At 36.4% G+C, this 13,251-nt stretch overlaps 1 long non-coding RNA gene across 2 annotated transcripts; it reads left to right on the top strand.

The window, feature by feature from the left end:
• The first annotated feature begins 754 nt into the window (after nucleotides 1–754).
• On the top strand, nucleotides 755–9,265 carry LOC131158127 (uncharacterized). Of its 2 annotated transcripts, none has more exons than XR_009137411.1 (2): nucleotides 755–1,179; nucleotides 9,069–9,265. It is a non-coding gene; the product is annotated as an uncharacterized LOC131158127 (long non-coding RNA). The 2 variants fall into 2 exon arrangements; XR_009137412.1 differs by lacking the exon at nucleotides 755–1,179 and adding an exon at nucleotides 8,669–8,807.
• The last annotated feature ends 3,986 nt before the right edge of the window (nucleotides 9,266–13,251 follow it).

The following is a 13,251-nucleotide window of genomic DNA, read 5'->3' as shown; positions in this document are numbered from 1 at the left end:
ATTGACAAATTATGTAAACAAATAAAAATAAATTTAATAAATCTATAGAAATAATAGATTGAAACAATATAACCTGATTATTATTATTATTGCAAATCGATCGGCGAACGAGACTTTAGCGATATCGGATTATTACCAGATACAACGCTCTAACCTCAAAGCTTCTAAAATTTAAGAAAAAATAGAAAAAAAAAAATTATAGTGAAAATAATAGAAAAATAATACACAAACATTGAAATCAAAATTAGGGTTGATGAAAATTACAGAGAATCGGAGGGCCAAAAATGATGAACACAAGAGCCGAAGTAAAAATCATAGAGAGACCGAGAGATGAGAATGAGAAAGTGTGAGAGATGGAAATATTTTTTTAAAGAGGCTAAGAGGGAGATGAGAGTAATAGATAGTTAGAAATATAATAAAGTTGTTAGTTGGGAAGTCAATGAGACTTGAAAAAAAAAAGAATTAAATTGTATTAATTTACATTTTAAAATACAATTTCATTTATTTGTTAGTTGAGAAGTCAATGTATGGGAAGAGAGTATAATAAATAATGTTAACATTATTTAATTAAAAAAACATTTGGGGCCTCAAAAATATATTATTATATTAAAAGAAATTAGGGGCTCCAAAATTTTTGGGGCCCTAGGCGAGCACCTCAGTTGCCTAAAGGAAGAGCCGGCCTTGCACATGTGTGTGGGGTGCAAGGACAGTCATGCTATGAACAAAAGAAGGCATTGTTTTTGGGAGGAAAAACAATTTTTTAAACAAAGAGCTGGCCGTGTGCATGTGTAATGGTGGCAAGGGCAGCCATGTTGGAGAGAAAACAAACCACATGGGTCATCCAAAATAGGCCCATGCGCTACATGAAGGAAGCCACACAACTAGGGCATGTTTGGAGCAAATGAAATTATGTTTTTATGTTGTTTTGGCCGGGATTTTTTGGAGGTTAGCAAGAGGGCAGCACACAGATGGGAGTTTTGAAGCATCTTTGTGTAATCACACGGATTAGAATCATCTTCTCTACTCTTCTCTCCTCCTTTCCTCTCCTTTCTCATATTCTTTGTTCTCGTGTTCTTCATTTTGGGGCTTATTTTGATGGCAATTGTTGGAGGTTTGCACAGCTGCAGATTGAAGATTTTGCAGTAACCGAACCTAGGGAGGAACCCCTCCATTCGGCCAGTACTACTTTCTCTTCTCTCCTCTCCTTTCATTCTTCCATCCTTTGTTCTTTGTTTCTTTAATTTCATATTTATTTCAATGTCGTATTTTGATTTATTGTTGGATTGAGTTTGTTTCATTAAAGTTTTTGGATTGAGTTGTTTCCTTGTTGAATGGGTTATTAGATTAATGAAATTCTCATATTTAGTTCATTGTTTGAATGTTTAAATATTGGGTTGTTTTGTTCGTTTAATTTTGTTATCATTTAGTTTATTGTTTGAATGAGTCATTGAATGAGTTATATTGGTTGAGTTGGTTTTGCGTAGTTGTTTAAGTTTAATTTGTATTTATGAGATGTTTTAAAGCACACGAAGATTAAGACTTTCTTAAGTAACAGGGTTGCACACAAGGTGTTTGATAGAATGTTTGTTAGAGCATGGACACTATATTTGGTCATTTATTGCTGGAAATAGTGGATTAGATGATGTTATTGAATGTGGTTTAGCTCATCGAAGCAAGGATAATCACCATTCATTCAACACAAGTCCTCAATTTCTTATAATTTTGGGACAAAAATAGTGTTTGTGACATGGACATTGGCGCGTGAATTTTGAACTTGTTACGTAACTATGTTTTATGTCTTACTTGGGTTATGAAACATGTTGCCTTTTAATTTCATTTAGTCCATTGATTAAGTAACTTACCATTTCATACAAAAACAAGAAGAAGAATCATCTTCGGATCATGTCCGAAAACCTCATTCCATTGTAAATACCATGTTAATTAGTTAGACATAGAGTTCAATTTCCTTCATTTTTGGATAATAGTTAAAATTGGAATTCAATCATACCGTCCCCTGTGGAGAAGACTTAGGGATTTCCTTAATTACTACTTGTTGACACTCTTATACTTGGAGTTATTTTCTAATGTGTTTTAAGAGTCAAGTCAGGTATTAACGGTAGGTCAATTGATCGTTAAGCAAGAGCACATTTGGAGTAGCCAATATTGGTTGGGATGGTGCACTTCGTTGGGTTTATCAACTTTGGAGTGAGGGTGGTAATGGAGGATTGTGAGAGGTTTTGCCGTAACAGACTTCTCAAAATGAATTGATCTTCTATTTGAACAATGTATGTCGAGATTTGATTTTGAATTTACATACATTTGGACAAAGTACAATTAAAATTTCTTTTAAATTCATACAAATTCATGTCCAAACCTTAAAATTTATGTCAAGCACTATCTAAATGTATTGTTTATTAGCGTGATTCTTTTTGACACAAGAGGGCTAGGCAACAAAGTTTGTTCGGAGAATGAAATTCTTTAATTGCATATTTTGATTCTTTTAATGCTATCAAGACAATTAACATAGGAGGGTAACTCTTAACAAATAAAAATAAAATTCTAAGATATGTTTTTTGTTTGAGTTCAATTTTACTCATTGGGATGACAATTAGGCTGGTCACATATAGTCTCGAACTCAGTTGATTGAATTAAATTCTAAGACACTTTTTGTTTAGGTTGAGGAAAGAGATTATATTTGTCTTCTCTTCCATCAACTTAAATTTTATTGCCCATAAAAAATGAAGTACAATTAAAAGTTGAATATATAGTGTTAGAAAATGTTTTTTTTCCATTAAGAAATGATGTGGATTTAAAGAAAGGAAGACCTTCTACAATGGGTGCATTGACTTGACGTATGCAAGGAGAGAGAGAGAGAGAGAGAGAGAGATGTTTCTAAATGGGCCTTGAGAGAGAGAGAGAAAAATGTTTCTAAATGGGCTTAGGTCTCCCTGGCATGTTCCTTATTACTAAAAAGATGATTTCTATAAGGAAAGGATATGAGGGCAGAAAGGAACTTGGACCATATCTATATATTTATATTGGAAAATTGCCTTAAATTTGTGCACATGACCTATTTAATTTATGTATAGCTTCTTTCTGAGTTCCTATATCGGGGAGATACGCTTTGATTGTTCCAACCCTAGGTTCCAGCACTTTCTTCGTCTTGTCTCAATAGGCCCAAGACATCATGGGGCCTTTTGCCCCCTCGGTGGTCCTCCTGTTTCATGCCCAACTCTTGGGCTTAATGCGCGCATGCATGCATGCATGTATTGGGTTAAAAAATATTTCTAGACCTTTGATGCATGCCTTCCTTCCTAAAGATAACTTATTAAATGTTCTAGTACCTAGACTTTGATACTTTGATAGGAGAGAAATTAATTAATTTTGTCCATTAAGATTAGACGACACCATATATATAGTAGCTATTCAAATTTAAAATTTCTATCTCAGAAATCTACTTTAAACTTTAAAATAAAATGATAATGAGTTTTGGATGAAAGATGGAATAGTTCTTATTGTATACCCCAATCCAACAAACCTCCTGATCATGGTCAGAGAGACTATTACAAAAACAAAAACAGAAAAAAAAAATTCATTTAAAATTTAAAGTTCATCCGTCAATATCTTGTATCAATGTGTAGATCCATGTCAGACAAAGAAAGATTTACAAGGGATGGTTCTTGGACGTAAGATTTAGAAACAACCAATTAAAAGATGTCATATTAGTGATGGGTGGAGAGCACTCACTCAATCACTGGTTGTGATTGAAATTCAGTGAGAATTGCACACAAATTCACTCAATTGATTTCAATAAATAATCTGAAACAAAATACAGAGGAATTCTGAATATAAATCTCTCACTCACTGGTTATTCATCCTTTCTACACCACACATTACATTACACACACACACACACACATCTATTTATAGCAATGATGAATGGTGGGTAGGATAAAATTCAAACAAGTAGACTGGTTGGTGAAGGTAGGTTGCCTACTCTCTAGTGCAATTCAACAACAGTGGGTTGGGGTTGGTGGAGCTGTCGCTGTCAAATTTTGCAGCCCCCATCAAGTTTAGTTTTAATCTTCTACACCCCCCCCCCCTTAAACTTGACTCTCCTGAATTTGTCATTCCGAGCATTGTCTTCAGTCTTGCAAAAATATCATGCTTGAGCAGTTTCGTGAAAATATCAGCAATCTGATCATACGATCTGTAAGATATCAAATCTACTTCTTTATTCTTAACATGCTCCCTGATAAAATGATACTGAGTATCAATATGTTTGCTTTTTTCATGGTAAACTGGATTTTTTGCAAGTGTAATCACTGATCGATTGTCAATGTAGACTTCTGTGGGGTTATCTTGAAGATATCCTAGATACTTCTGTACATTCCTGATCCATATACCATGACAAATAGCTGAGCTAACAACAACATACTTAACTTCACATGATGACAATGCTACAATGGGTTGCTTCTTTGATGACCATGTAAATGTTGTATTTCCCATGAAGAATGTGAATCCACTCGTGTATTTTCTTTTATCAAGGTCTCTTCCCCAATCGCTATCTGAATAGTCGATAAGTTTGCAATCACCTTTTGATGAATAAAACATACTATCAATGATGGTACCATTAACACAGCGGAGTATCCTCTTCGCTGCATTCAGATAGAACTAGTAAGGAGTCTCCATGTACCGGATGATAAGTCCAATTTCATAGAGTATTTCTGGTCTGGTGCACTTCAAATACCTCAAGCTTCCAACCAAACTCTTGAAATATGTTGGGTCAACATTTCCTTTCTCATTCTTTCTCAACTCCAATCCTGTTTCAACCAAAGTTGTCATAGGGTTGCATTTGTCCATCCCAAACTTTTTTAGTACTTCTTTTGCATAGTGGCCCTGGGAGATGAATATTCCCTTCTCGCTTTGCACGACTTCTATGCCAAGGAAATAAGCCATATGGCCGATATTCGTTATTTTGAACTCTTTGACCATGCTCCTTTTGAAAGCAGAAAACATATCTGGATTGTTGCTGATAAAAATTAGATCATCAACATTAAGGCAGTCAATCAACATGCTTCTGCATGTCCCCATCTTCATGTATAACGCATGCTCGTAGGGTCACTTCTCAAATCCATTCTTTTGGAATAGTCATCAATCCTCATGTTCCATGCACGAGGTGTCTGCTTCAAACCATAGAGTGCTTTCTTCATCTTGTACACTCTATCTTCTTTTCCCTTCTTCACATATCCAGGTGGTTGATCGATATAGATCTCTTCTTCCAGAAAACCATTTATAAATGCTGATTTCACATCCAATTAGTAAATCTTCCATCTATTTTGTGATGATTGTGAAATTAGTAATCTAGTGGTTTTAAGCATGGAAACTGGGGTAAAGATTTCTCCATAATCAATTCCTTTTTTTTTGCTTCTAGCCCTTCGCAACAAGTCTTACTTTGTATATCTAAACTTCTCTTTGAGCGTTCTTCTTCATTTTATAGAACCATTTCACACCAATAGTTTTACAGCCCTTCGAGAGATTTGTTAATTCCCAAAACTTGTTCTTTTCAATGGATTGAATCTCCTTATCCATCGCTTTTCTCCATTTGTCTTCTTCTTTAGCCTCCTCAAAGCTAATCGGGTCGCTGGTCAACAATAGACAATATAGTGTAACATACTCTTCTATTAATTCTGTAGTTTCATACAGATTAGCTAGATTAGGAGCTTCTCTAGGCCTCATATCTAAGATTTCACGTTCAATTGGTGATGGAGCTTCATTCCTCTATAGAGAACCATGTGGAGGTGTCTGTAGCTCAGGAACTTGTGACTCGATAGCCACTTCACTTGTCTCTGTGGGTTCTTCTCTTTCAAGCGTCAATTCCGCATCTTTGGGAAGATTTAGCATGGTCCCACTTCTAAGATTCATTTTCTTCAAAAATGACATCCCTACAATGAATAACTTTCTTGTTGATGGGATTGTATAGTTGATATCTCATGCTACTGTCACCGTATCTAACAAGGATATATTTCTCTCATTTATCTTCCAACTTTGTCCTCCTTACCTTTGGGATTTTGGCATAGGTAATGGAGCTAAACACTCTAAGATGACTCACACTACGCTTGTGAGTACTCCAAGTTTCAAGTGGCATCTTTCTATCAAGAATCTTTGTAGGACACCTGTTAAGTAGATAAACTGCACATGATACTACTTCTGGTTAAAAAAACTCTTGGGCACATTCTTATCCTTTAACATGCTCTTGGCTATGTTAAGGATCATGCGGTTCTTCCTCTTGGCTACACTATTCAATTGGGGAGTGTAGGTCGGTGTGAATAATTTTTGAATCCCTTGTTGCCTAAGGAATTCCAGGAAAGCTTTGTCCTTATACTCTCCTCCTTCGTCTGATCAGAGTGACTTGATGCGATGGCCACTCTATTTCTTCACAAAGGTTTTGAACTCTTTGAACTTGTCGAACACCTCTGACTTTCTTTTCATGAAGTAGCCCCAAGTCTTCCTACTATAATTGTTAATGAAGGTGAGGAAGTATCGGTTATGTCCATTAAACGGCCTCAATGAATCACACACATCTATGTGTACTAGCTGGAGCGGCATGGTAGATCTCCAGTCGGGTTGCTTTCCAAAGCTATTTCTATGTTGCTTGCTCAAAACACAGCTTTCACATATCACATTTGGGTGGTGGGTGTTGGGTAAGCCTTTCACCATCTTCTTGCTTCCCAACAGTTTCAAACTTTCAATGTTCAGATGTTTGAACTTGAGATGTCATAACCAGTCTTTGTCTTTGATCATAGCGCTTAAACACCTTGGTGTATCATGTTAAATAGCGAGCGGAAACATTCAATTCTTTGCCATTTGTACTCGAGTAACAAGCTTACCTCAAGGTTCTGTCATCACTATCTACTTATCTTTAAGGCTACTTTGGTAGCATTTCTCCACAAGTTGTCTGAGACTCTATATATTAGTCTTCATGGCTAGCATATAGAACACGTTGGAGATAAAAGCATGGTCTCCATCCTTCCTCTTGATTAGGATATTTCCCCTTCCACAAACTGGGACTTTAGACAGATCACCAAATGATATCTCTCCCTGAAGTTTCTCATTAAGTTCGGTAAATAGGTTCTTTCTTCAAGTAATGTGATTGTTGGCTCTAGACTTAAGGTACCAAACATTTTGGTCTTGATGGGTTAAATTGTGTGCCTTCAGCATCAACGATTCTCCTTCGGCTTTCTCCTTTTATGCAAAGTTAGCATTTTCATTTACTTCATGATTTTGGGGATTACCTCTGCACTCATTACTATAGTATCCATATTTGTGGCCAATTGTAGCACTTAAAGTTTGTAGTGACCTAGAGAATTATGGTATTTAAATAATAAAGAGGAAGAAAAAGTAAATAAAAAAGGGGGCACAACAGGTGCGTTTGTCGACGATGTGACATATTGGGCTCCTCGACGAGGGTGCGCTTCGTCAAAGAGAAAATACTGAGAGGCTATTTTCCCATCTCTAAATTTCGTCGATAAGAAGTAGACGTTCATTGACGAACGTCCTTCTTAACCTCGTCAATGAGGTGACATGGCTCATCAACGAAGGCGAGTGTATAAATAGGCAAAAACTTCATTTTTGGCTGAAATTTCATGCGCAGAAACTCTCTCTCTCTCCTCTTCGATTTCCTACTCTTCTTTCTTAATTTTTGGGTCTGTTCTTCACCAGATCGACGATCTGAAGTCACCACGACACTCCTGGAGAAGTTCTCTACAAATCTGTTGGAGTGGATCGTCGGTGGGGCTAGTTTAGATTTCATCTCAAATTCAAGGTAAGACTTTTATTCAGTATTTTGGCATTCCTTACAGTTGTAGAAAACATAGTATGCGTAGAAATACAGAATTTATGTTTTAGGAAATGTTGATTTCAGGGTGTTGAACAGGAAACCCTGCAGGTGTAAGACTGATTGTTTTAGGGGCTTTTTAGGAATCAGGTAAAGGGATAAACTAAGCTAGTTGTTTTATGAAAATATATGTACAATCTTACAACATTTGATTTCGGGAAACAAATATATATGCATTAAGTTCGGGAAATACTACTGCAAATGACGATATATTTTAAATATACGTAATACCCATTTTGTGTGGCATGAGTAGTATTTGCTATGAAGTATTGTTTTTCTGGGAAAATGTTCAAATGATACAAAGTTTTACAAATAATATAACGGCATACGGGTCGAGATTTTTATATGATATACCGGCGTATAAGCCAAGGATGTTCTTACATGATATGTCGACGTACGGGTCGAGCCATTTATGTGATATGCCAGTGTACGGGGCGAGCCATTTATATGATATGCCGGCGTACAAATTGAGCCATTTATATGATATGCCGGCATAAGGGCTGATGATTTTCACGTTATATATATATATATATATATATATATATATATATATATGAATTGTGATATGATGATATTGAATGGACAATTATTATTATTATGGAATAGTAATGTATCACAATTTGAAATATGTTATATGCTATCAGAACCTGGTTAGCTTGGTTTAGGCTTGCACGTGCATGGTACCGTAGCTATGTGTTCATGATCATCATGATATTGTGTTATTACTGTCGTACGGGGCAGCATAGGGATGAATAGTCGATGTGGTTTATTGAAGTGTTGGCGCCCCTCGTGTCTGGACCAGGTCTGGTAGACCCATCGTACTTACAGACATTTATTTTGACTTGGCAATGGTCAGTCACCCAATATTGTCAAGTCCCGCCTTCGGACCACACAACCCAGTCATGTGAGGGTAAGACATGACACGAGCCAGCTAACCTTCGAGGGTTGTTTTATTATTATTATTATTTGAGATGAATGATTCTTATGAAAATCCAGTATGTTCTGACATGCTGTGATTATACATTTTTTTTTCCCAAAAATGATACAGACAGTTTTAATGCTTATGTATGCTTTTACGTATAACACGAAAATACTCATGTTGCCATACACTGGTATTAGTTTATTTCCCTTACTGAGAGGTATCTCACCCCAAATTATATCAACATTTCAGGAGCCCTAGATAGGAGAGCAGATAAAGCTCCACAAAGATAGTTACAGTCGATCTACCCTTTCTAAAGGGTAAGTATTTGCTAGGGTCAGACAGATTTTTGGGCAGAGATCCTAGGACTATTTTGGATACTTTTGAGATGTGTATATCTATATGATGGTTGTACTAAACTCTGGTATTGTGTTGAATGGTACTTTGGGATGTATATGATTTTATGTTTCCTATTGCTTAGACTTCCGTGTTGTGTTTCTGATGTATCCCTGGGACCCACGGGTTCATGTTGATTATGATCTACTAGATTTATTATGTCGGTTTTTATTATCATAAAAAAAAATAATGGTAAAATAAGCAGGTTGTTACAAAGTTTTTCTTGTCTACATTCAGATGGTTACTGTATCCCCCTATTCTTCCTTGTCCCCTGCCTCTTGGGACATAGTTCTTTTGATTGCTTCCTTCTCTAGTGGGTCCTCTTCAACCTCTGCCACCTTCTTCGGAGTCAAAATTTCCATAATTATCTTCCACGAGATCCTCAACTTCGTCCTCTTCCTCGCTATGACGTCCCCCCTTTATCGTATCTATCTGTAGTGAGGGACAACTTCATTTGAAGGGCTTGCTCTAGTGTTTTATCTTCACTCCTTCTGTTGACTTTTTGCTTATAGGCTTGGAGTGAGCCCACAAGTTCTTTTACTGACATGGTTTCTAGATCTTTTTTTTCTTCCATGGTCACAACTATATAATCATATTCTGAATCCAAATATCGCAAAATTTTCTCACAAATTCTCTCGACATTGAGAGCCTCTCCATTTCTTCTCAACTGATTTGATACTACCATAACTCATTTATAGTAGACAAAAATAGATTCAGTAGATTTCATTCTTAAAGATTTGAAATTACCTCACAATGTTTGAAAATGAATCTTCTTCACTTTGTCTGCACCTTTGTGTGTTCGATGAAGAGAGTACCAAACTTCTTTGGATGTCTTAGCGGAGGCGATGATTTTGAATGTTGCCTCATTAAGGCCTTGGTGGATTATGGACTTCGCCCTGCAATCCTTCTTTCGATCGGCTCACAAGATAGTTCTTTGAGCGTCAGACATAGTTATTTCATCTTCTTTTGCTGGGGTTTCTCTATATCGATCTTCAACGATGTCCATGACATCCTGAACACCTAGAAGGGCTCTCATTTTAATAGACTAGTTGTCATAATTCTCTCGTGTCAACTTTGGAATGACCACTTGGGTAGCACTGTTTTCCATCGAGTTTAATATATCAAAAAATAGAATGATAGAGATTGATTTTGGAAAATCTGATGCCAACAATGTGTTTAGAAGGTTGAAAAACCTTAGGAATCGGTTTTGAGTTGCAAAGAACAGGTTCAAAATTAATTGAACCGGCCAAAAAAAAAATTCTAAATCGTTTCGACTGGACTGGTTTTACTTAACGGAGTTAACGAAGATAACGGCGGGAGTGATTACAGTTAGGGCCACGTGGTGGCTTTTGGGCGTGTCGTGTGTCGACGATTGGATGTGGATCCGTTAATCGGGTCAGGTCATGCACGTGGGGCCGATTCGGGGTTGTTGGTTGTTAGGTCGAGTCGCAGATTAGGTTTCTAGGCCGGATCACGCCAACTGGGTGGAGAAGACGCGTGAGGACGCATGGAGTGCGTGACTTCGCTAGTTAGTAATCTTGCTTACTCGTGAGGCCCGTGTCACTGACGCTGAATTCGTTGGCGGTGCGTGAGAGAGCATGTAGGGGCTCTTGAATTCTGTTTGAAGCATGGTTTTCACGAATGAACTCGTCTCGACGCAAATTTCACAATAGTATGCTCAATTGTGGATTTAGAGTAACTTTAAATATGGCAAAAAATTCGAATTTCCCCTCAATTTGCCTCTGTTTGTCAAATTCCGACAAACTTGAAACTTTGATACCATTGATGGGTGGAGGGGACTCACTCAATCACTAGTTGTGATTGAAATTGCACAAAAATACACTTAATTAATTTCAATAAATAATCTGAAACAAAATACAGAGGAATTCTCAATACAAATATCTCACTCGCTGATTATTCACCCTCTCTGCACCACACATTACATTACACACACATACACACACATCTATTTATAGTAAATGATGAATGGTAGGTAGGATTAAATTCAAACGAGTAGGGTTGGTGAAGTTAAGTTGCCTACTCTCCACTACAATTCAACAACAGTGGGTCGAGGTTGGTGAAACTGTCGCCGTCAAATTTCACTATCACTGTCAAGTTTAGTTTTAATCTTCAACAGTTAGTACTTAGTCCCATATAATAGAGAGAACGAAAGATATGGTTTGGTTTTTGGACCAAGTCATCATGTGAGTCGCAAAATGCTTTAATGGGTCCAAATATTGATATAAAAACTTATAATTGGTGGATTCCAGATGCTACGATAAGCAACTATATATTTTCTCCAAATATTTTTTCTACAATATCGATGACTCCAAACCATTTTAATGAGTTCAAATATTAACATAATATTTTATATGATTTATATGTTTTAAATCTTATTAAGAGAAATTATTTCTTACAAGTAATTTTTAGACCTTTAATTTTTTTTAAAAAAAATCTGAAATGGAATATTTTGCACATTCTTTCTTTTCCCACATTAAAGTTGAATGTCTGCAGGCAAACTTTACATTGAGGACTGGACGGAGCACTTGCAAAGGGGATAAGATCATCTTGGTTCAATCCTCTCAAAATCATTGCAACTTGGAAAACAAACCAAACATAAAGGGTTTCTGATAGAAATAGTTGACGAGCAGAAAGTGGGTGAGGAGGAGAGATGGGTTTTTTTAATATAGAAATTATGTCATGCGCGCTTGCATGCATGAACTTCACTGCGTCGGTGTCTAATCAAAGAAACCAAAGAATGCATGCAAGCAATCATTGGGGGGTTTGCACAATGAACATGATGGCCTCCCACGTGTACTTTCATTTCACAGTTCAAAGTCTATAAAATTAAAAATAAAAAATAAAAATTTATTTTTCAAAAAAACAGTGAAATGCTTTGAAAAGTCGAATCAAAAGGCTGATGTATATGCAGCCTCAATTGCATGGTTATAATGACCCTTCTGAAATTTTGGACGTTGCTCTTTAAGCAAGAACCTCACGATTTACCAATCAAAAAGAAAATTCAAATATTCAAGAATCTCATGATTATGATGCATCAGCTCTGTATCATTGTACATTACCTTTTAAAAAAGAAATTTAAGTGTTTATACTTGGGTTTTAATTTATTGGGAAGCTCATTACATACCAGCTGGCTACCATAAGGAGAAGGTTATCTTCTTATGACAATTCAAGATGGTGTGAGATAGCGGTTTAGAGATCAATATTATTTGGAAGCATAAATTTTAGATTTTGAATTTGATTTTGTACGAAATTAAATGAAATTTAATATAATTTTGTATCACGTTTTGTGTAAATTTATATAAATTTAAATTCAAAATGTAAAATTCAACCTCCCAAACACAGGGTTACTAAAACTTTTTATGAGATGCATTCAATATTTATACTTTTCTCACATTATGAGTGTGTGTGCATGTGTGTGCAAATTTATTTGTTAATTAACTTTATAACAACACTTATCCCCTTAAAATATGTTAGAACAGGGGGAGTTGATAAATGGGTTTGATACACATGGTTGAACACTAATTTGACCCAAAAGCTTAAGCCTATAGGGTCTTGGACTCAACCATGTATATAAGTACCCGTCATCCATTTAATTTTTTCAATGTGGGACAAAACTCACAAGTGATATTCTTAACAATTTCCCCCTCACTTGTGAGTTCCAATTACTCCTCGCCCCCTTTTAACAAAAACTGTCTCCCTTATGGGAGTAAGCCCAATTTTCCAACAATTGCTCAAGTAGACCTTACAACAGCATCTTATGTTCCTTGGATTGCATTTCACGTGCCTCTGAACCAATCATACCTCCCATGTCTTGTCCCTATTTGGATCTATCTTCCAAGCATAGATAATTCTTATTTGATCTCGGTCACACACTTAGTTCTTTAACTGTTAGCACGTCAAGAGAATTAGCTTCACGTTGCTCACCTAGAGTTACAAAGCGTCGACTTTGATATCGTTTGTTAGCACCAAAGGAGTCCATATATGGGATTGATACACATGGTTGAACACCGACTTGACC

This window comes from Malania oleifera, chromosome 6 (assembly GCF_029873635.1).
Source record: "Malania oleifera isolate guangnan ecotype guangnan chromosome 6, ASM2987363v1, whole genome shotgun sequence".
NCBI classification, from domain to species: Eukaryota; Viridiplantae; Streptophyta; class Magnoliopsida; order Santalales; family Ximeniaceae; genus Malania; species Malania oleifera.
This window is presented reverse-complemented; position numbering and strand designations above follow the sequence as displayed.